General features: G+C 43.3%; 1 protein-coding gene across 5 annotated transcripts in view; it reads left to right on the plus strand.

The window, feature by feature from the left end:
* Positions 1 to 22134, plus strand: part of NEXMIF (neurite extension and migration factor) — a 208571-nt gene that overhangs the window by 125335 nt on the left and 61102 nt on the right. For 3 of the 5 annotated variants that reach the window (XM_028715304.2, XM_028715307.2, XM_028715306.2), the window contains exon 3: positions 4766 to 4824. The gene's annotated coding sequence lies outside the window, so the exon portion shown is untranslated. Of the gene's footprint in view, positions 1 to 1049; positions 1129 to 4765; positions 4825 to 22134 lie in introns of those variants that run through there. The other 2 variants (XM_077922724.1, XM_077922725.1) reach the window with 1 other exon arrangement.

Below are 22134 nucleotides of genomic sequence, written 5' to 3' on the forward strand. Positions count from 1 at the left end.
TTTCTCATGGCTTCTTTAGGACAGAATTATATGATAGCCAGTGTGTTTGGTTCACTTGCTCTTTTCTCCTGCATTGCCCTGGTATGGTCTTGTGGAGGAGGCCACAGAGCAAGGCAGATCCATTGTTGCAGCACCATGGACAGCAGCTAGCGCTGGAAGTGACTTGAGCACTTGTGAGTCTCTCCCATCTCTTCGCCTAGACTGTGCCCCCTTATGGGGAACTTGGAGCAGTGGCTCCTAATTTTTTTTTTCAGAGAACCCTTTTGGTTCCATGAACTCAATCCCCATGGCCCCACGCCCTCCAGCCTACCCTATAGAAAGCATTATTCAGAACACTGAGTTGCACAACCGACTAAGGAAGGCAATAACACAATAGAATTCAAAGCAGTAACAATTAATTATACATTTTGTCAAAATCCAGTTAAAAGTATTTAGTTTAATTAATTCAACTAAACTGGTGAACTTGATCCAATGATACCAGTTTTTCTAAATCTGATAGACATTTATACCTCCAGTGCCCCCTGCCCACCTTTCCTTTTAGTACCCCTTGGTAATCCCACTGCTCTCAAGGGGCATTATTACCCAATTTGGGGGCCACTGCCTTAAAGGGTTGACCCTGTGGCCTGAAGATGGGCATGTCTTCTGCATCTCTGGTATGCTACCTGTTCCCCTAGATTGGTGGTGTCCTGTAGAAGGTATTCAGTTCCTCACAATGAATGGAAGGCATTTGTGAGGGCTCTGACGTCGGTCCTACACAGACCTTGATACTCTGTGGAATAAGGCTTGGTAGACTGTTGCCTACTAGCCTTGGGTTCAGTGGTCCCTTGATCAGCAGCACCAGGCTCAGATCAAAGTACCCAGCTTGGCTCCTTAACTGGTGACACCATAGCCTCTAACACTGTGCTCTGGTCACTGCCAGACTCTGGGTACATGACACCCATCAAGGTTAGTGGTGTGATCTGAGGATGTCTCATCATGCATTTTAGCACCTTTAATTGGTTTCTGCTCCTGCAGGTGGAGATGGCTTCACATGTTTTGTGTCACTGAATGTCACGGAAAGAGGGAGAGAGAGGAAATGCAGGCCCCCCAATCGTGGCAAACAGCTGTACACGGGCCATACGTGAAGTGGTTTGTAATTCTTATACAATGCATTTTAGGTTCTTTCAGAAGCGTGTAATGATAAATGAAGTTGAGGATTGTAAGTTTTCTGATTTAGCAACCTGGTAGGTGAGATAGAACTATGAATTTTTTTTAAAGGGGAGAGGAGAGAAAAAATAAAAAATCATGCCCAGTTCAGTTTTTGTAAGAGATTAACTTAGGTGACAAGCCTATGTCATTTATCAGTAAACGGGGTGGGGAATGGCTGTATTAGTAATCCACCCACCTTCCCCATTTTGTATAATGATCTTGAGCTAATTAAACTAGCTCTGGCTGGAGGAAAGAGATCAGAATGGTAGTGCTTGATGACTCATTTTATTAAAACTTCACCATGCATTAATAGAATATTATGGAAGGTTCTCTGCATGGAAAGTACTCTATCCTTACAGTCATAACTCCCCCAAGTTCTTTTCAGTTCTGTTCCTTTGCTCTGGCCTGCCTCTTTCAGAATGTTGTTTTCTATTTGTTGTTTATTGAACTTATATCCCAGCCTTTTTTCCAAGGAGCTCTAGGTTGCCTTTAATTCTCACATCATCCCAGTGAGGTAGGTTAGGCTAAGAGGCAGTGACTGGCCCAACAGGGACGCGGACTTATAAAAAATATTGGGGGGGCCCGGGAAAGCTCATGAATAATAAATAAGCTCATGAATATGCAAATAAAGTGGCGCCGCCTCCTCGTGAGCGAATAGGGGAGAGCGTGCTGCGCCTATTAATCAGCTCCAAAGGAAATTGGGTGGAGCTTTTGCTCGGGAGGGAGGGCAGGAGGCATGCAGCCCGCCCCTCCCTGTGCATTTTGGGCTGGGGGAGGGGCGGCGATGGCGCTCTGCTGGAGGGGCGCCGGAGATTATTGGGGGGGCGGAGCCCCCCCAAACGAATTTTTGAGGGGGCTCGGGCCCCCTCAAGCCCCATGGAGTCGGCGCCTATGTGGCCCAAGGTCACCCAGTGAGCTTCATGGTACAGTCAGGATTTGAACCCTGGTCTCCCAGGCCCTAGTCCAACACTCTAAACTCATGCTGCTCTAGAACAGAAGCCCTGTTCAAGCCTCCATGCACCGCCCTGCTAGGTCATCTAGCTCCACATCTTCCCCCTCCTTTTTGGGACCCACCTATCCCCTCCATGACATCTTCACAGGACTTGTAAGCGATTTACAAATATATAAGATACCAAACATCTTGTCAGTCAAATGACCCAACCAGCAATTTATATGAGCATAGTCCCTGTTGCATGATTTCTTCAGGTTGAATCTTATTTCCTGGTCAGTAGAGTAGTATGCCCTCCCTATGTGTAGCCCCCTAGACATATCTTATTTTGGATCCAAGGCTCCATTCTGCAACTCCTGGATCTTTTCCTTCCCCTTCCTCTGGATGACAGTCCTCTCTCCCTCTGTTGTTCTTGCCTGTTCCTCCCAGTCCACATTTGCTGCCCAGATTGGGCTACCACTGTTGTTTGGGTTTTAGGTCCTGCTGCCATCCATGGAGTGCTGTGCTCTTTTTGCCATTTGCCTCTGTGTGGGTTAGCCATTGCCGTAGAGACTGCAGACTTCAGTCCAACATATTGTTACATGCCACCCCAATCTCTGAGCGGTGTGAGATTCCAGGGGTTCCAGGCATGCTTTACTCAGGGTTTCCTTTTGGAAAATGAGGCATAGCTGAGACTGTTGTGTCTCTATGGTTTATTTACAACCTGGTTTTATATATACAACCTGAGCCTAAGATGAAGGGGTTTATAGCATTACACTTCAAGAGGTTCTTGCTTCTCCCATAGCTGCAGCCCTGGATTCAAACAGACACCAGCCATGGCTCTCTTTCTCCGCTTCCATCTTGCTGTGCTTAACAGACTGTCACCTCCCCACCTCAAGCTCGTCCTGCCATCTGCAATTCTAAGCTATTGCTAACAAACTCAAAGCTGGAGGAGGGGCGCCTCCCAGGAGCCCTTGGCAAAGTCTCCTCTCTCTGGCTTTCCTAATGGCCCATTACCTTCCCTGTGGCTTTGTCTTTGGCTGATTTCCCCAGGTGATTTCCTGAACACAAGAAGCTGGTTTCACCTGTATTTTAACACTTTGCAAAATCCAGTGTCTGACAGCCAATTTTAACACTCCAGACACTGAACCACCCTGAACCACCCTGGGTATAGGGTGGTATATAAATTCAATCAATCAATCAATCAATCAATCAATCAATAAAGTAACTCACATTGGGCCCAGGAATTTAAGAGGATCTGGCACCTACAAACCCACACACCCACAACTCATAACAATACCGAGCTGTTAGCTTTTGGCTCAAGGTGCAGACCTCCACCCCCATCCCAGTCGGCACTTTGTCCCAATGGGAAGAAGTTGGGGACTTTTTGGGAGATGCATCCTTTATGGGTTATGCAATTACTCAGTATGTGGATAATTACAGATGTTACATATTACACTGAGAAGTAATTTTATTGCTAATATTAACATTGCTATTAGATAATGCTGATTATATTTTGCACTGAGAGGATTGAAAAGGGGATGGCAAGAGGAGGGAGATGAGGCGAGTGCTCTTCTTTCTTGCCTGTTCTAGAAAGAAAGAAAGAAAGAAAGAAAGAGAGAGAGAGAGAGATGTGTGCTAGAGTATAGTCTTCCATTCCATAGGGGGAGAACAGCTGTGTCAGGGCTATGAAATACATTGAGAGTGATAGCATTGAATTACTGGGTGCATCTGAGGCAATGTTCACATTGTGGCAATTTCACCTCCTTCAGTAACAGAACACGCCGCCTTCTACTTTGATCATGGATGTATATTTTATTTTAAAGAGGATGGAAAGAAGACAGAGCTTTGGTTCAAAGTGTGTGTGTGTGTGTGTGTGTGTGTGTGTGTGTGTGTGTGTTTAATGCATGCCTGGTGATGATGATATTTTTCTATGAACAGCATTCTGCTGCTTTTAAACAATGAGTTGAAAGATTCCTGTTTGAGCAAGGTTGATAATGTAGAACAGTGGTTCCGAAGGCAGGAGGTGAGATTACCTGGGGAGGCTGCTAAGAGGCATGGAGGCAGCAGGGGGCCGCTGAAGGTGTAAATGACTATCAGACTTTGAAGAGCTGGCATCGCTGGATCAAATTCATCAGTTTAGTTGAATTAATTAAACCTAATAGTTTTAACCGGGTTTTGAATAAATGTGCAATTAGTTGTTACAGTTCTGAGTTTTAGTTGGTTAAGCAAACTGCTATTCTAAATAATGCATTTATTTATTTATACATACATACATACATACATACATACATACCACACCTTTTTCGCAGTTGGAACTCAATATGGCTTTCATATGGTAGGGTAGGAGGCACTGGGGATGAGCTTATGGAACCAAGGGGACAGTGGCCCCAGAAAGTATAGGAACCACTGGCATAGATGGGAACCTTTTTCATCCTGAGCACCACACTTCCTTAAGGGGAACTTTCCAGAGAGACACATGCCAGTGGTGGGCGGAGCCAAAGGCAAAAGTGAGTGGAGCTAGAAGGAAAAGTAGGAGGAGCAACAGGTGTGTCTTTCACCTTTGACAGTAGGCTGCATTTTAGCCACACAAAACTCAAAAGATTTCTAAATACACACATCTTTCTCTCTCCCTCTCTCCTAATTTAGGTAATCAAGAAGCATCATCATAGTCCCAGGATACAATCTGGACAGGCTTAACATTCTAGGTAGGTGTGGAGTTCATCTTGCCAAATCTCTGTGTTTGCACAATGTTTGGGAAAGTGTTAATTAGAAATGTGAACTGAATGAAATTTCTCACCCATTCCCAGGTGGAAGGAGCCCCAAATGGAGCTGCCGCTAGGTGGGATTTAGGGAAAAAATAGAAATGGGCTTTTGAGAGTAGTTGTCTGCTTTCTGATTGGTTTATTCTGACTTCAAGTATTATGATCTCATGGTGGTGGTGATCCAGGGGAAATCACATGTTTGTTGTTTGATTCTGACAATTTGGTGACACAGCCGTGAGATTTGCAGCGGCTGCCCAAAAACTGAGGAGAAATTTTAGTAAGGTTAATATTGTGAATTGCAATGTGTGTTATTTTAATGTGTTGGTTCCTTTCACCTTTCATATTTAGATATTTTCTCGTTTTTTAACCTTTGTTGTTATCATCATCATCAGTGCTTTTTGTCCTAAAAAAATGTTTTAGGGGTACTCTCATTAAACACTCGCTTCCATCTGAAACTCAGGAAACACCGTGACAGGAAATGAGGCCACCATCGGGGGTAGCAACAGAACTGATGGTTCACCATTCTAGAGAAGAAACTATTTTTTTAAAAAAAGATTCAGTTTCTTGATTCACAAAATGTTTAGGGGTATGCGTACCCATGCTTCCCTCCAGAAAAAACCATGGATTATTATTATTATTATTAGTAGTAGTAGTAGTAGTAGTAGTAGTAGTATAAAAGGTAAAGGGACCCCTGACTATTTGGTCCATTCATGGACGAGTCTGGGATTGCAGTGCTCATCTTGCTTTACTGGCTGAGGGAGCCGGTGTACAGCTTCCAGGTCATGTGGCCAGCATGACTAAGCCGCTTCTGGCGAACCAGAGCAGCACACGTAAACACCCTTTACCTTTCCACCGGAGTGGTACCTATTTATTTACTTGCACTGCGTGCTTTTAAACTGCTAGGTTGGCAGGATATGGGACAGAGCAATGGGAGCTAACTCTGTCGCGGGGATTCGAACCGCTGACCTTCTGATCGGCAAGCCCTAGGCTCTGTGGTTTAACCCACAGCACTACCCATGTCCCTCCCAGTAGTAGTATAGAGTAATGTAAAATTATATTTTGGTTGGTGCTGTTCTTTAATATTGTGTTAGTGTATATATTTTTTCTGTGGTTGATATGACCATGATGGTCAACACAACATCAGTAAGTTAAACATCTTTGGTGATGTGCACATTGACACTGCTAATTTAATTAGAATAGTATACTTGCTAAGGTGGAAGAGACAATGTTTAATCTCTAAAAAGAGACATGCTTTTTTTGTCCTGCAAGTTTCTGTCCATGCCTTAGAGAGTGCAAGGAGGGACAGGGCAGGATGCAGGAAAGGGAAGGCACTCTGTGCATGCTCTATTGTCACTGTCTAGAAGAAATGCTTATTGGTTACCAAGCCTAGACAGTTTGCTGACCCCTGGTTAGGTTCATTTTGACACAATTGCATAACAACACAAAAGTTGTTGAGCTTTTTTTTGGCAGAGGAAATGCCAACATCTAAACATCGGTTTCTGACTGCAGTATTCCAGCTATGTCTGGGAAATTGCAGACATATGGAAACCTTCGCATAACAGCCATTTCCAAAATTACAATGCTAGTTTAACACAACTACATCAGGGTAAATACATTAATGAGACATTCTTGCTGCCATGAGTTTGCAAAAGGGAATTGCAGCATTCAAGCACCCACTAATATGGTAAACCTTGCTGTCATGTAGCTTGAGGTGACACAGGAAAACAAAGTTAATTGTCATGCCTTCTTGTGCATCCTCTCGCATGTATGCTCTCAGCAACCAACAAGACGCTTTAGTACAAGGTCCTTTTCTAACAGCACATCAGTAGTAAGAACATACAATGAGAACCACAGCAAAGGAATAATTATGAAACACACACACCAAACAGCTGTGTTGAGTTGAATAACAGATTTAGAAAATGCAGACTTTAATTAATCTGTGTTTTCTGCTGGGATTTCAGTACCATCTGATTTGCCTTTCATGGATGAAAAGTATAATTGTAGCTCCCCCCCAACACCACCTCCTTGTAGCTGCAAGTTTATCCTCCCAAGAAATTGATTCAGTTCTTCTGTTTCCTAAAGAAAGCTCAATATGAAACTAATAGTACATGGTGCAAGGCACAGATAATGGACTAGGTCTAAATGCCAGCATCGTCAGAAAGCTGGAGCAAGCGCCGCGGCGTGAGGCTTTCGGAAGTGCCTCCTGTCAGTGCTGTCCGTTAACAGTTTGACATGCTGGTTTATGGATCCAGAGCTACGTCTTAAGAAATAGCATTGGTGTGGAACTTACCACTCAGTAGAATGAATTGTTTGTGCAGTAGCCCAGTTTAAAAAAAGAAGCAGCAGCATATAAAAATTTATTCTTGGAAAGGGCCTTGATCTAACATGCAGGCAGGTGTTAGTGTCAGCTTGGACTTAAGGGTTCAGCTGGCCGCAAAACTCGTTTGCTCGCTGATACAGAACTGAACTTGGGCCATAGGGCACAAAAGCCTTAATACTGTGGAATTTCAGTGCAGCAATAGGACCATCTCAAATGGAAGTATTCACAAGTAATTTCACTGTTAGGAAAGATCGACGTCAGTTTTGTTGTGCCAATTGTCTGTTCTCATTCCCAATATTCAATCACACTAGCACAGGGCTTCCCAACATTTGGCAGCATATCTGGAATTCTGAGTGTGTGTTTGTGGACGCAGCCACAAAATGATTGCTGTGAATGTGTGTCTGTTCACAAAATGGCCACTGCGGTAGGAGAGGCAAGTAAAAAAAACATCAGGCAAATTGGTGAGAATAAAAGACAAGTAGTTTGCCTAATAGCCTAAGTGCAAGGCAAGGTGGGTGTGAACTGCAAAACATAAAACCACATGGAACCTATCTGCTCCATCAGTGTACCCATTTCACAGAAACATGCTAAGTAATTCCTCTAAAACACTTCTGAATAAAATCTTCAAAAATGTATTTGTTTGCCTCAGGTTAATAGGAAAACCATCCCCAAATCTATTTCACATGAATTCATAACCAAGTCAATTCCTGTTTAATTTTCAGTCTACTCATTTCTCCTTCAAGCCAACTTCCACCCACTCCAATCTCCTCCTCCTCCTCTCCAAACCACAAACCAAACACACTCTCTCTTTTTCCTCCTAGAAATACCACCACCTGCACATACCTTTTATTTCAACACAAACACACACACACCTTTTGTCACTCAGTCCGAAACATACACATTATCTCTCTCTCACAATGCCCCGCCACTCTCTCACACATCACATGCACAACATATGTTTAAAGCACTTTTATACCACTTGAACAGCTTCCCATGTTAAAAGTGCAAGGAATGGTAGCACTATCAGGGGTCTGCTAGCAACTCTCAGTACCCTTAACAAACTACAGTCATACCTCGAGTTACAGACGTTTCAGGTTGTGTTTTTTTGGGTTACGGATGTGCCGAAACCCGAAAGTACCGGAACGGGTTACTTCTGGGTTTCGGCGGTCGCGCATGTACAGAAGTGCCGAATTGCAACCCGCGCGTGCGCAGAAGCGGTGCTGCAGGGTGCGAACGCTGCAGGTTGTGAATGTGCTTCCCACACGGATCACGTTCACAACTTGAGCATCCACTGTACTGTCTCCAGGTTTCTTGCAGGGGGGGGGGGGTGGAGATAAAGAGACACTATTACTGGTAAAGCCTTCTAAGAATACCTTGACTGGATGGTTCAGGTGTAGCTACAGACATGTCTCTCCTTTCTCTATCTTCTCCCCTGCCTTGGAAGCCCCCTCCCCCCTCCCCCCCATTCTCCCACACTCCCATGCATTCTCGTTGCTTCCCACTGTCGCCCCCCACAACCCTCAAGCTTACAAGGCAGCAACAATGGTGGGTCCAGCCTGTGGAGAGCAGGTGCCCCAGCATATTTAAGGGCTTTCATGTGGCCGTTGCCTTTAAATGGCTGAAATTCAGACTTAATTGTTTATTTAGAGATGTATGCCAAGAGATGTATATATATTAGGGTAGGGGGGCAATGGGGGTAGGTATATGGAACTACAGTACTGCACCATGCTGGCTGTACCTATTTCCCATGTTGAAAGTTTTGTCCTGCAACTAATTGACTTTACAAGGAATCAACGTGACACTTAAAATTGATGTTTATTTTCATCTGATATGCATAATTTTTAGGCATTGCATTAAAATCATCACAATCATTTAAGACTTTTTAACACTGTCAAAAATAGAGGAAGTTGGTGTGAGTTTTGACATTTAAAGTAAGGGCTCCGTGTGCAAAGCCAAACATCTAGTCCAGTGTTAGGCACCCCATTTATATTCAGAGTGTTATTTCAGATGGCTGCTAATCTGAACAAGATAAAAAAAATCATCTTGATGGACTTCAAAACTTGTTTTAATTAAGTTTCCCCTTTCATCTTACCAAAGCCCTGCATTAGTTTCTACATTCTCTCACACAGATAAATGGGAGAAGTCCCAATTACAGAAAGACATGCACAGTCCCAACGCCACTCCCCGCCCCACAGAAGGAAGGCCAAACCAGGATTATTATCTCTGTTTTCTTGCCACTTGAGACATTAATATTGCAGAACCCCTGAGAAAGGGGGGAGCAATTATACAGACAGTGACTGGGAACATTGTGAAGGCCCTGTGAATGAGTGGCTGAGCCAGTTCATTTATTATAGAAATCCTTTGGAAACAAGGGTATATCAAAAGGGGTGTGCAGGTGAGGGAAGCTAGACCCTTCCTTTCCCATGCCTTAGAACCTATAGCTCAGTGGTAGAGCATCTGCTTTGCACATAGAAGATTCCCAGGCCAATCCCTGGCATCTCTAGGTAGGACTAGAAATGTTCCCTGTCTGAAATCTTGGAGAGCTGCTGCCAGTTAGTTTAGGCAAAACTGAGCTGGTATGACACAGTATAAGAGTTTGGATTTGATATCCCGCCTTTCACTCCCTTTAAGGAGTCTCAAAGCGGCTAACATTCTCCTTTCCCTTCCTCCCCCACAACAAACACTCTGTGAGGTGAGTGAGGCTGAGAGACTTCAAAGAAGTGTGACTGGCCCAAGGTCACCCAGCAGCTGCATGTGGAGGAGCGGAGACGTGAACCCGGTTCCCCAGATTACGAGACTACCGCTCTTAACCACTACACCACACACCTTCCTACCTGAGCCTGTGTCCCCCTTGCTTTCTATGCAAACAGGGCACATATATGCTATGGTGATTAGTGGGACACCCAGCTTTATGCATATTAAAAGGTAAAGGTACCCCTGCCTGTACGGGCCAGTCGTGTCCGACTCTAGGGTTGTGCGCCCATCTCACTTAAGAGGCCGGGGGCCAGCGCTGTCTGGAGACACTTCCGGGTCACGTGGCCAGCGTGACGAAGCTGCTCTGGCGAGCCACGCTGGCCACGTGACCCGGAAGTGTCACGGAAACGCCGTTTACCTTCCCGCTAGAAAGCGGTACCTATTTATCTACTTGCACTTCAGGGGTGCTTTCGAACTGCTAGGTGGGCCGGAGCTGGGACCAAAAGATGGGAACTCACCCCGCCGCGGGGATTCGAACCGCCGACCATGTGATCAGCAAGCCCTAGGCTCTGAGGATTTACCCACAGCGCCACCCGCGTCCCCTTATGCATATTACACCAATGTTAAAATACTGACATTGACTGCTTGCTAGCTGCTGAACCACGTTCAGTTTCAGGATTCTAGCACAAGAGCGCTGTCCTCTCCTGAAATTTCCAGCAGCTGGTATGGGTAGAGCAATTGAGCCATTCAGGAAAGCGAGAAACACATCCCAGCCACACAGTGGTTCTGGGAGCCAGATAGTGGGCCATTTGTCTCCTGAGCCTGAAGGGACATCTTCTGGTGGGTAGGGGGAGATGGGGGAGAAGCACTGTGCTTGCCCTCAAGGCATAGCCGCTTACTTTCTTACCTAGGAGCCTTTGCAAGAAGGCTGCACACAGTAGTTCCAGCTTTCTGAGTTTATGTATAAAAGTGGCAAGGGGGTTGCTAGGTATTCATTCCATCAGTTTCAGGGTCTCTTTGGAGTATTGCCAACAGACCTTTCAGGAAATCTTTTTTTAATGCTCCCAGTTTCCTTTTAATGTCATTTGTATGAATTGTTAACTTTGAATTGTTAGTGTTATAGTGATACTATTTTTTTAAAAAATGTATTGTGTCTACTGCACTATTTGACCAATAGTTTCCTGTAAGCTGCTTTGAGAACAAATGCATCTGTGGGAAATGTGGCGTATAAATGATCTATGACTAAACCCTGAGAAATGTGTGATAAATGAAAGGCAAAGTCAGCCCACAATTAAAAATAAATAAATAATAATAATTAAAGGTTATTAAAGGCAACCTCTTTATTTGGCCCACCTAAATGCCACGTTGATTATTTGCATGATTTCAAGTTGTCCAGACTCCTTCACCAGGCATCATGGTAAACAAAGCAATGGGTGGGAGGTCACATATAAAAGGCAAAATATAAATTAATAACTAGTAATATATTTATCAGTCCTAGTGGTTGATGAGAGCTGTTGCCACCAAGCCCTGCTTGTAAGCTTCTGAGAAACAGCTGGTTGTCTGTTCTTAGCCACAGGCCACTGGACTAGATGGACCTGCTTCCTGAACCAGCAAGGACTTTCTGTGCAAAGCGCAGGGGTCTTATTTTCTCGTCGTCTTAACTTCTCTGCTTTTCTGATAACTATTGCTGCCTCCCCTGCCCACCCACCTGAGCCTCTGTCCCTTGTCTCCTAGTGGAATGCTACGTTCTTGCAACATAACACAGGTGACTGCATTTTGTTAGGAAATTGTCAGCTACATTTGTCAGGATAATGGTTCCCAAGCATTTCCTACAGGGCCCACCAACCATTGGCATTTGATTCAGGCAGCTGATTTTGTTGGTTCTGATTGCTGCTGTTCATCTTTTGGTTGTTGAGTTAGGGTTTGGTTTTGTTTTGATTTATCATTGTACTATGTCTTCAATGCTAGAAAGGCATCTAATATATAATTATAATAAGTTAACAAAAAGCATCATTCTGTGCCCATTGTGATGAGATGCCTGTCAGTTCCCACCCATGATGTGGAGGTGAAATTCCTTTCGCCTCCGAGGCATCAAGGTCCCCAGTGACACCTGAAGGGATGCTGAGTAGATTTATAAGCCACAGGGCAAAGGTGATGTGCTAATGCTTTATTAAATGACCCACATAAGTGATGTAAGATCTTCTCCCCTAAGCAGGCATTTGATACAGAGTAAAGCAAGAGTGGTCTCATTTTAGTCAAGAATATAAAGTAATTGTGTCGTTACATAATCCCCATCAGAGGATTTGCAGGGCTCATCATAGTCCTGTATCCTCACAAATTTGGGGTGGAGTGGGGTGAAAGTAACAAAAGACAAGGCAGGTTGCACAACATCAGTGGCTATGGCCTAAGGGAGGGACGCTGAGAGGGGGGTTTAAAATTGTGGGAGAGATCCTTCACATAGTGTGTTTTACTCCTGGAATCAAGGGTTGTCTTCAACATGAAGTACCAAATCCAATGCAGTAATTTAGCACAGGTATTTTATTTGAAAGCAAACACCCATATATGCACGACACACATCAGCTGAACTCAACCTTCTCTTAACTGAACAAGGTAACTGGCAGCCTAGCTCTTAACATTCTGTTCATTTCAAAGATACAGCAACATATATAATGTAACATATATCCTCCCAGGTGTGTGTGCAAAGGGGTGTTGCATAATAGGAGAGAAGAGGAGGCATGGAGTTTTGAAAATGTAGACAATGACAATAATCCATCAACAGCATACAAATCAATATGGCTAACCTGATCCAAACACCCACCCACCCCACTCACACACGAAAACAAGGATCACCACAGCCAATCACAAACAAAGAACCATACCCTAGGCCAACCCCAACCTCTCTCACCTCCAAAGGAACACAAGTGAACAGCACAAGCAATGCTGACACCAAACCCTACATACATTAAGCAGAATAGAAACATCGCCACCCGACCCTCCCATCTCCCCCCCCCCCAATGTCTCAACAAATGAAACTGATTTGTAAAAATGTTACATGGAAAAAATACGAGAGACATTACACATACTTCTATAAAACAAGAAAAATTTTAATTAAAAAAAAAAGGGAGTAGGAAGCATGGGACTGAAAGGAGGAACTGCAGGATAGGAAGGGGTGGTGGCTACATACTTTGGCAGAAGTGAAAAGTTTGCTTAGTAGTTGCAGCTCATAGCAGGAGGAACACGAAGGAGGTCACCAGGAGGGTGGTCTGTGCACAGGGGTGGGTTGCACAAAAGGAGGAGGCATGGACATGGGGATGAAGGTAAAAATGGGTGCAAAGTAGGACTGCAGAGCAGAAAAGGGAAGTGACTTCCAAAATGGGGTTGGGGAGGTGAAAAGCAAGCTTAATAGTTGCATGTTGTGGGGAAGCAGAAAGCTCTAGGTGGTTAATATGGAGAGACTGGCCAGGGGGTTCATGAGTAGAGCGAGCAGGGACACAGACCTTAGTAAATGTAATGAATGATATCTAGCCTGGCATTTCCTGTTTCCCACAGTGGCCAACCATACACCTCTGGAAAGCCCAGGAGAATGGCATGAACACAGTACAAGCGCTCTCCCACTTCTGTATTCATAGAAATAGTGTCCATCCTGGATGTAGCATACTGCCATCATGATTAGTAGCCCTTGACAACCTTACAATACCCAAATTAATCTCCTTAGAGCAGGGGTAACTATTATGGTGCCTTCTCTATGTTGTGGATTGCAGTCTCACCATCCCTGGGGCTGTTGGAAGTTGCAATCTACAACATATGGAGAGCACCACGTTGGCTACCACTGCCTTGGAAGAAGAGGAATGCTGATTATGTGGTTGTGGCAGTGCTGCTTTCACCTGCAACCCCACTTCTGTCCTGGGATTCCAAGACTTTCTAATGGTCCCTCCAAGTGGGCATGTTGCAGCCACCTTGCTGAAGTTAAGTGGGCCTCATTCTGGGTGGTATGTCACCTGGGAACTTCAAGTACACCAACTTGAGTTCCAACTTGAGAGATAGGATTCAGACTAAATAAATAGAACAGGAAATGTTAAGCAGTGGCCTTAAAGGGGGGAGGGAGCTCCCTCCTGCAGTAATCATTGTAAACATTTAACTGTGGCAGGTTTCGAATTATTGGGTCATGTTTTATAGATGGGAGGGCTTGGCTCCAAAGGTTAGGGATCATAGTCAAGGATCATTACAAGAAAAAGCTTGGTGACAGAACCATGATTAGAAGCAATCATTTCCTGACACTTCAAAGACCTATCTGTGTTTCTTTTTGATCTTGGTCAGGAAATTCTTTTGTCTCCAAAAATCAAATAGCAGCCTAGAAGACTACTGCTGCCTTGGTCTAAAGATTTCTGAGTGCTTAAAATGCACCAAGGGAGAGTCTTTCCCGCACCCCACCCTTATGGACAATAAACCGTAGCAGATTGTACTGGCACCCTAGCCCTGATACCATGATGACCTACTGCCTGAGAACTAGTTCAAAGTAATTATATGCCACGGGATTCATTCACAAGGAGCCACAAGTGCCATCATGTTATGTTTTTGCATTATTTCTCTTTGCACAAGGCAGAAGCTGGGTAAGGGGAAAATGTAATCCTAAAGGAAAAGTGGATTGTCATAATTGTGTTCCTGTGTGTCTTCAGATTCATCTAAGACCTGAAGTTATGTTTACTTGTTGCTTCTTAAAGTATCACCACCATAACAACTTCCTTTCTCTTCTTCCTCCCTTTCCTCTTCATTTTCTTCTTCTTCTTCTTCCTCCTCCCCTTCTTCTTCTTCTTCTTCTTCTTCTTCTTCTTCTTCTTCTTCTTCTTCTTCTTCTTCTTCTTCTTCTTTTTCTTCTTCTTCTTCTTCCTTCTCCTTCTCCTTCTCCTTCTCCTTCTCCTTCTCCTTCTCTTCCTTCTCCTCCTCCACCTCCTGGTACAATAACATTGAAAATGGCAAGGATGGGTGGTAGAATAGGTGAATAATTGGCGGAGGGATTTTTCATATCCTCCCATCAATCCCCTAACATTACAATGATATCAGGTGGTGATTGTCAGGACTTCAAAGCACCTCACACAACTTCCAAAGAGATCTATGATGCATTGATAAGAGTGTCACTGATCAGCAGCCCTGAAGTATCACTTATCAGCTGACAGGAAGAGACTTCAAGCCTGCTTTCTGGTTGCACAGCTGTGTTCCCCAGCAAATCCAGCCATTCCTGTACTTGTTCCACACCCGACAGGTGACCATGGTTTGGGGAAAACAGCTTTGCAGACCAGATTTGGTCAGTAAGTTGGAGGTGTACCCCCTCCCACTGTTCCCTCAACCTTCTGTAAGCCCTGGGGATTCATGGGCCCTTGTCAGGCCAATTTTGATGGGATGATATTGCAATTTATGCACTTCCGTCCCACTGTACATATATAAACCCCCCTGAGTATGTAGAAACAACTCCCCTTTTCTGGGTGGCCCAGAGTGTTTCTAAATGGCTGGATAACCAGCCACCCAAATTTCCTACTGCAGGGAATGATTTCAAGGATCAGATATTCAGAACTCTCAAAAAGTTTGATGAATTAAAAATAAGGAATATGGCCTTTTAAAAAAATAACCATGATTTACAAAAAGCTTATTGCTTGGTTATCTTTTTATTATTTGTTTTGCTTCTAATTTTTCCTCTTTCTTGCTGTTCACCTTAAGGTTTATTCACACGCATGATCAGACTGCAAGCTTAAGGAACCTGATCAATAGCTACAGGGGTTAAAGAAGCGTCCTTGCATTTTATGAACTGCATAAGTGCATTAGGGAGACATTTTCAAATCAATGGGCATAACAGCCGAGTACTGGGCGAGGTGCTTGACTTCATCGCACTAGTTGAGCATTGCAAATTACTTGTTGCAAAACATTTAATATATGTGCACCTGCACCCCTAATCAAAGCAGAAAGCTTCGTTTTCTTGTGTGCATTTGCAAATTATAAAAAAGTGGGTATTGACTTTGGGAATATTGTCTCTGTTAATTATTTGGGGAATAATGTCTGCAGCAGGAAAATAAAATAAAAACTAGACCAGGCAGCAGAAAGTAAGTGATTAAATGCAGTAGATTAGATTCCGGATCAATCTTGGCACCAGAATAAGAGCTGGTGTTAAGACTGTTTTTAGGACAGGCCAAGGTATAAGCTTTTTAAATAAGTAAAATAATTGTGCAGAATGAAATGGCATAATTTTCTACTATGTGCTTTTAATTTTTTTTTAATTCTGCACCCCATCTGCACCCCTAAACACATTGCTTGTAGCAAACTAGCACACAGAAGAGAGAGTCGTAGTGTATATTCTGCTCTTGGTGTGCTGCTTTACTAAATGTGGGGGAGTTTAATGTCTGGTGAGGAACATTCAAAAATAGGACCCTTCACCAATGGTAAGATGAGACAAAGTCTAAACCTAACATTGCTGCAATTTTTAACCTGTTTTCATCACAATAGGGCTTGTACAGCACTTACATAGTAATGTGTCCTGTTACTGTTGTGCAGAGGGTCGTTTTCTTCTCCTCTCCCTGAAAAGAGAGAGAAAAATTAATTATTCTCTGCACATCTGTGAACTAGGAAAGAGCTTCCATGTAAGTGGGTCCAAGCACAATTTTCAGACAAGATTGACTCCATATCTCTTATTTAGAAATTAAGCCATAAAACCTGACACAAGTTTTTGAATTTATACATTGTTTACACCTACACTTCCTTTGCCAACGAACCTAACAGAAAACTTATTTCCAGTTGCAGGCAGTTCCACACCCCACACCCCACCCATAAATCAAGTCAAGTCAACAAACAATTGCAGTAGCACCTACTGACTGATAACATACGGCAAACCCCTAAAGTTGAAACAGTTCGCCTCCTCTCGCGATTTAGCTGTGCCAGTGAAATACTGAATCCTCAAATTAAAAAGTTGTTCACAACGTTGGTGCGAGATTTAATCTTCTGTTAGTCTATTGTTTGTTTAAACAAACTTTTTGTAAGCCTCAAATTGTTATTAGTTTCTCCTACAGATAATTTTATTTTAGCTTTTTATGTAAACTGCTTTGGGGGTTGTTGTTGGTTGCTGTTGTTTTTACAATCGGTGTATAAATTTTATGAAATAAAATATGTAGTTCCAGGATGTGGCCAAGGAGATGTTCCATGGAAATACAAAAACCTCTCCAGCAGGTGATAGCTGTAAATCTGGGTGCATATCAACCAGCCAGTGCTTTTTTCCTGGGGGTACTCCATATCAGGGTACCCTGTATCAGGTTTACCATGGGTACGCAGTATCAGGACCTTTTTTCTATTTATTTTTTTAAATCAAATTTTTATTAGGTTTTCACATAATACATCTTAAGAACACCATACGTTACCATTCATATTTTTCTGTGACTTCCCATATAACTCGATAAGACCTTTTTTTTCTAAAAGAAAAGCACTGGTTAAAAGTGTGGCATGTACTGTGCCAACTTCATGGTGAGTACCAGCTTCTTTTTCTTCTTCTTCTAGAAGAAAAGCATTGCAACCAGCAGATGGCATTACGCGCTTCTGGTTTCTGCAGCTTCAGCCAAAAAGAAGTGCAATTAAGACCTGCCCCTGCCCCTGATGCTTCTTGTGTAGGTCACAAAATTCCCCATCAAAGAATGATTTCAGCCATGAAGGATAAGCCTAGGTTTTTGCTGCTTTATGTAACAGTAACTGCAGTGGTGTTGGAATGGTTCAACTTTTGTAGACATGGTTGCAGCTGCAGTCTACAGCAATCAGTCTTCTCCCCACCAAACAGGAGAGTACCCCACAACCAGTGGCACTGTGGTCAGAGTGAGCCAGCCTGGCTCTTACTTGTTCAGGGTGGCTCAGGAGATGGCACAAAAACCCCCTAGTGCCATTTGTTGTTTTACCTTTTCCAAACTGTTACAATGAAGCATATTGTACAGCAAAAAAGTGCACTGGATGGATTTGGTTTTGCTTTGCAGTTTTGATGCAGAGCTTGCGCACAAACAGCATGGGCTGCCACTTCCTAGTTCACACTGAGAAGCGATTTTTAACTATCTCCAGGGGCACAGCTGAAAAGCAATGAAGAAATCAAATAGAACAGGGACTGGACCCAAATATGCCACCCCCCCCAAAACCACCCAAATTAACAGGGGGAATACATGCAGAAGCACTCCGTGCACCAGCAATTTAGTTGCAAGCCTTTACTTGTTACCTCTACTTTTTATTGAATCGTTGCTGTAACAGCACCCGTCCACCTACCTGCCACATACCTTGCCCCGATCCACAAATCAATTTTGCAACTTAAGACCAATTTCTTTTGCTCAGGTGAAATATAAGCATAAATGTGGATAAAGCCATACACGCTGCATATATGGTGACAAGTTCACTTGGGGTATGAAGGGAGAGGCAACACCAGTGGACTGATCCAGTACATATAGAATCATACAACTGTAGAGTTGGAAGGGACCCCAAGGGCCATTTCGCTCAGCCTCCTACAATGGAGGGATCACAACTAAAGAGTCCCTGGCAACCTCTGTTTAAAACCCTCCAAGGAAGGGGAGTAGCCTGTTCCACTGTCAAACAGCTCTTACCGTCAAAAGGTTGTCCGTAAGGTTGAGTTGTGATCTCTTTTCTTGTGATGTGGATCCATTGCTCTGGGTCCTAGGCTTTGGAACAGTAAGTAACAACTTTTTTCTGTCTTCCATGGTGCAGCCCTTCAGGTGTTTGCATGTGTGAAAGAGAAGTCACAGAGCTGTATTCATATAGTGGGCGAAAGACCTTGTGCATCCACCCTTGAATGCCAAGTCCATGCTCCGCCTCCATGGGCTAAAAAGTTTCTTGCTACATTAAAAAAAAAAACAAATCACACCAAAATAGCACGCCTGTTCATAAGTAATTATTTTCTCATAGGATTAGCAGTTTAATATCTGAAATTGCAGGCCAGGAAGCTTTCGGAAATGTTGACTGTCATCTCTGATTACTATCGGTGTATACAGTTGCTACATTTCTTCTCTTTTAATTGCTTCTCTTACCCAAAGCTGGAGCACTGCCACCCCTCTTCCTGTAACCTTGCACTTTAAAATCCAAGTTACCTAGGAGATCAAGGTTAGGGTGTATCATTAATGATTAAGACCATATGCCTAAAACATATGGGTGTTTATCATTTGTAGCTTTGATGTCACATTGCAATTTTGGCAGGGCACTTGCACAGCTTTGCATCTGAGGAGTCTGTGTGAGGGCCTGAACCTGACTCTTCCTGGGGTCTGGCTGGAAAACAAGGCATGGCATCATCTGAGCATCTGAAAGGATACAGAAACTCTAATCCCAGAAACCAAAGTTCATATCCTTAATGCAAACTCAGCACGTATGCCTTGCACCTGGATTTTGAATATGACCTTACGCTCTTCCTCCTCACCCTAGTGCCATTATTATTATTATTAGTCACTTTTTGCCGTGGAAACTCATGGCAATTAGTCACTTTTTTACCATGACTTACGAAATGGCTTACGAAAAGAAAACACATAAGCATATTAAAACTAGAAGGGGGAAAAATACATTAAAACATCCCACCCACTCTAAAAGGCCATAGATAGTTAAAAGCAAAGGTTAAAATCCTGGTTAGAAAGGAAGGTTGGTGCCAGGTAAGCCTCCCTGGGGAGAGCATTCCACAAGCAGGGAGCCACCACAGAAAAGGCCCGTTCTTATGTTGTCACTCTTTGGACCTCTCATGTAGGAGGCACACAAAAAAGTGCCTCAGATGATGATCTCAGGGTTTGGGTTAGTTCATATGGGGAGAGGCAGTCCCTGGGCCATTTAAGGCTTTATGGGACAAAATCAGCACTTTTAGTTAGAGCAAGAACAGCAAGGAGTCTTGTGGTGCTTTACAGACTTAACATATTTATTATACATACATTTTTGTGAACTAGTATCCTTTCAGCTCCTGCCTGCTGAAAAGGATAAAGGTAAAGGGACCGCTGATCATTAGGTCCAGTCGTGACCGACTCTGGGGTTGCGGCGCTCATCTCACTTTATTGGCTGAGGGAGCTGGCGTACAGCTTGCAGGTCATGTGGCCAGCATGACTAAGCCGCTTCTGGCGAACCAGAGCAGCGCACGGAAATGCAGTTTACCTTCCCACCGGAGCGGTACCTATTTATCTACTTGCACTTTGATGTGATTTCAAACTGCTAGGTTGGCAGGAGCAGGGACCGAGCAACGGGACCTCACCCCGTTACGGGGATTTGAACAGCCGACCTTCTGATCGGCAACTTCTAGGCTCTGTGGTTTAACCCACAGCGCCAAACTTACTAGCTAACAATTTTGGAGGGTTGGACTTGAAATGATTGGTTTTGGCACCCAGTGGGCCTCCTAACAAATGCAATGGCTGACCAGCCATTTATTGGGGGAACGAATGAAAACATTCATGAAGGCACCAGAAATCTAGGAACTGTGGTTTTTGCAGCATTTGTTTTCCAATGACACAGCTTCATGTCTATGTGTGTTTTTAATTATAAAAATCTGAACGAAACTGAAGCTAATTGCTGCAGTCTTAAGTGATGTTGGCATCATTTTGTGCATTGAAAGATACATTTATTCCACAGTGCAAAGGGCCAAGGACCCCCAAATTTAGAACAATCATGATTTACTGTGTCTCTTGAGCGAAGTGCATTTGTTACCTTGGAAACAAATAGCTGCAGTGAACAACTAGATAAAATTTATGGAATCATCATCAATAAAACTTGATTATAAATGTGCAAAAACATACACAATTTGATGTTGATGTGCAACATGGTGATGCAGTGAATAGCCATTATATATCTACTTGCATTTTTGGACAGTGGAAGGGTGTTTTTTTTACAGTGGGGAGGCATTGTTGTTATTAGGCAGTTTGTGAAGAAATCGTCTGCTCTTTTTCATATTTGGGGGCATTTAATTTTAACTTTCAGTTTAGTGTCACAAAAATTGCGCGCTGTCCTTGGTGTAAAAAAAAATTCCTGAATGGCAGCAATGAAAACTGAAGAATGTGGTTGTGGATTATTCCTGCTCTTCCCCTGAGTCTAGGGGTACATTTTATTCAATATAAAGAAATTACCTCATGCTTAGTAGGTATCGCTACTGACTTGGATTTTCTTAGAATTTGGGTAACAAGTATACTCAATAGTATGCAAAAAACGAAACAAAATCCACTGAGATCTGCCCTGTCACTATGTACTCATGCTGGCTTCTAATTTAAACCTGTTTGTTTATTCCAGCTTTTGGTAGTTCTTAGCCTCATATCTTAATTCATAATGAGTGTCACATTGTGTTTTAAGATTATTCATTGTTGTTGCATTTACCTGTCACTGATTTGTAGTTGAATTTGTTGTTTTAATTGTCAGCATAACTCACCCTGAACTCATTCTGTTCCCTGTAAACCACTCTGCACACTGATGCTGTTAAATTGGGACCTCTAAAGAGCCTCATTTGGTCCCACATCCCTTACGTTTTAACACCTCCTTAGAGGTCCCTTGTGGAGACCCTTCTTTAAACACACAAATTAGTCAACCATCTTCATATGCTTTAAGTTTAGGGTAGTTTTTAATGTTTGATGTTGTTGCTTTTTTATTATTGCTATTGATGTTCTGTTGGGAGCCGCTCAGAGTGGCTGGGGAAACCCAGCCAGATGGGCGGGGTATAAATAAATATTTTTTTATTATTATTATTATTATTATTATTATTATTATTATTATTATTATGGCTAAAGAGCTGAGTTGCTGCCAGTTCATATTGCTGAACTCATCTTTGCTAGCTGATGGGCAGAATTGAGAGGGTGAATTCTAATCAAATCCGGAGAGTGGGAAGCTCACCTCAGGCATTCCGTTCTGCATAGTGAATATAACATCTAGACCTCCCCCTAGAATCCAGGAGGGTATTGAGGGATGTGGGGAAACCTATTTAGGTTTGGATAGTGCTTTTTTCCTTTAAAAAATGTTTAGGGGTACTCTCATTTTCCTACTCATATTGAAATTTAAAGGTACAGGTAAAGGGCCCCTGACAGTTAAGTCCAGTTGCGAAGGACTTCTGGGGTTGTGGCGCTCATCTCACTTTACTGGCCGAGGGAGTCTGTTTGTCTGCAGACAGTTTTTCCGGGTCATGTGGCCAGCATAACTAAGCCACTTTTGGTGAAACCAGAGCAGCGCACAGAAATGCCATTTACCTTCCCGCCTATTTATCTACTTGCACT

The sequence above is a fragment of the Podarcis muralis genome, chromosome Z (genome assembly GCF_964188315.1).
Source record: "Podarcis muralis chromosome Z, rPodMur119.hap1.1, whole genome shotgun sequence".
In the NCBI taxonomy this organism is placed as follows: domain Eukaryota; kingdom Metazoa; phylum Chordata; class Lepidosauria; order Squamata; family Lacertidae; genus Podarcis; species Podarcis muralis.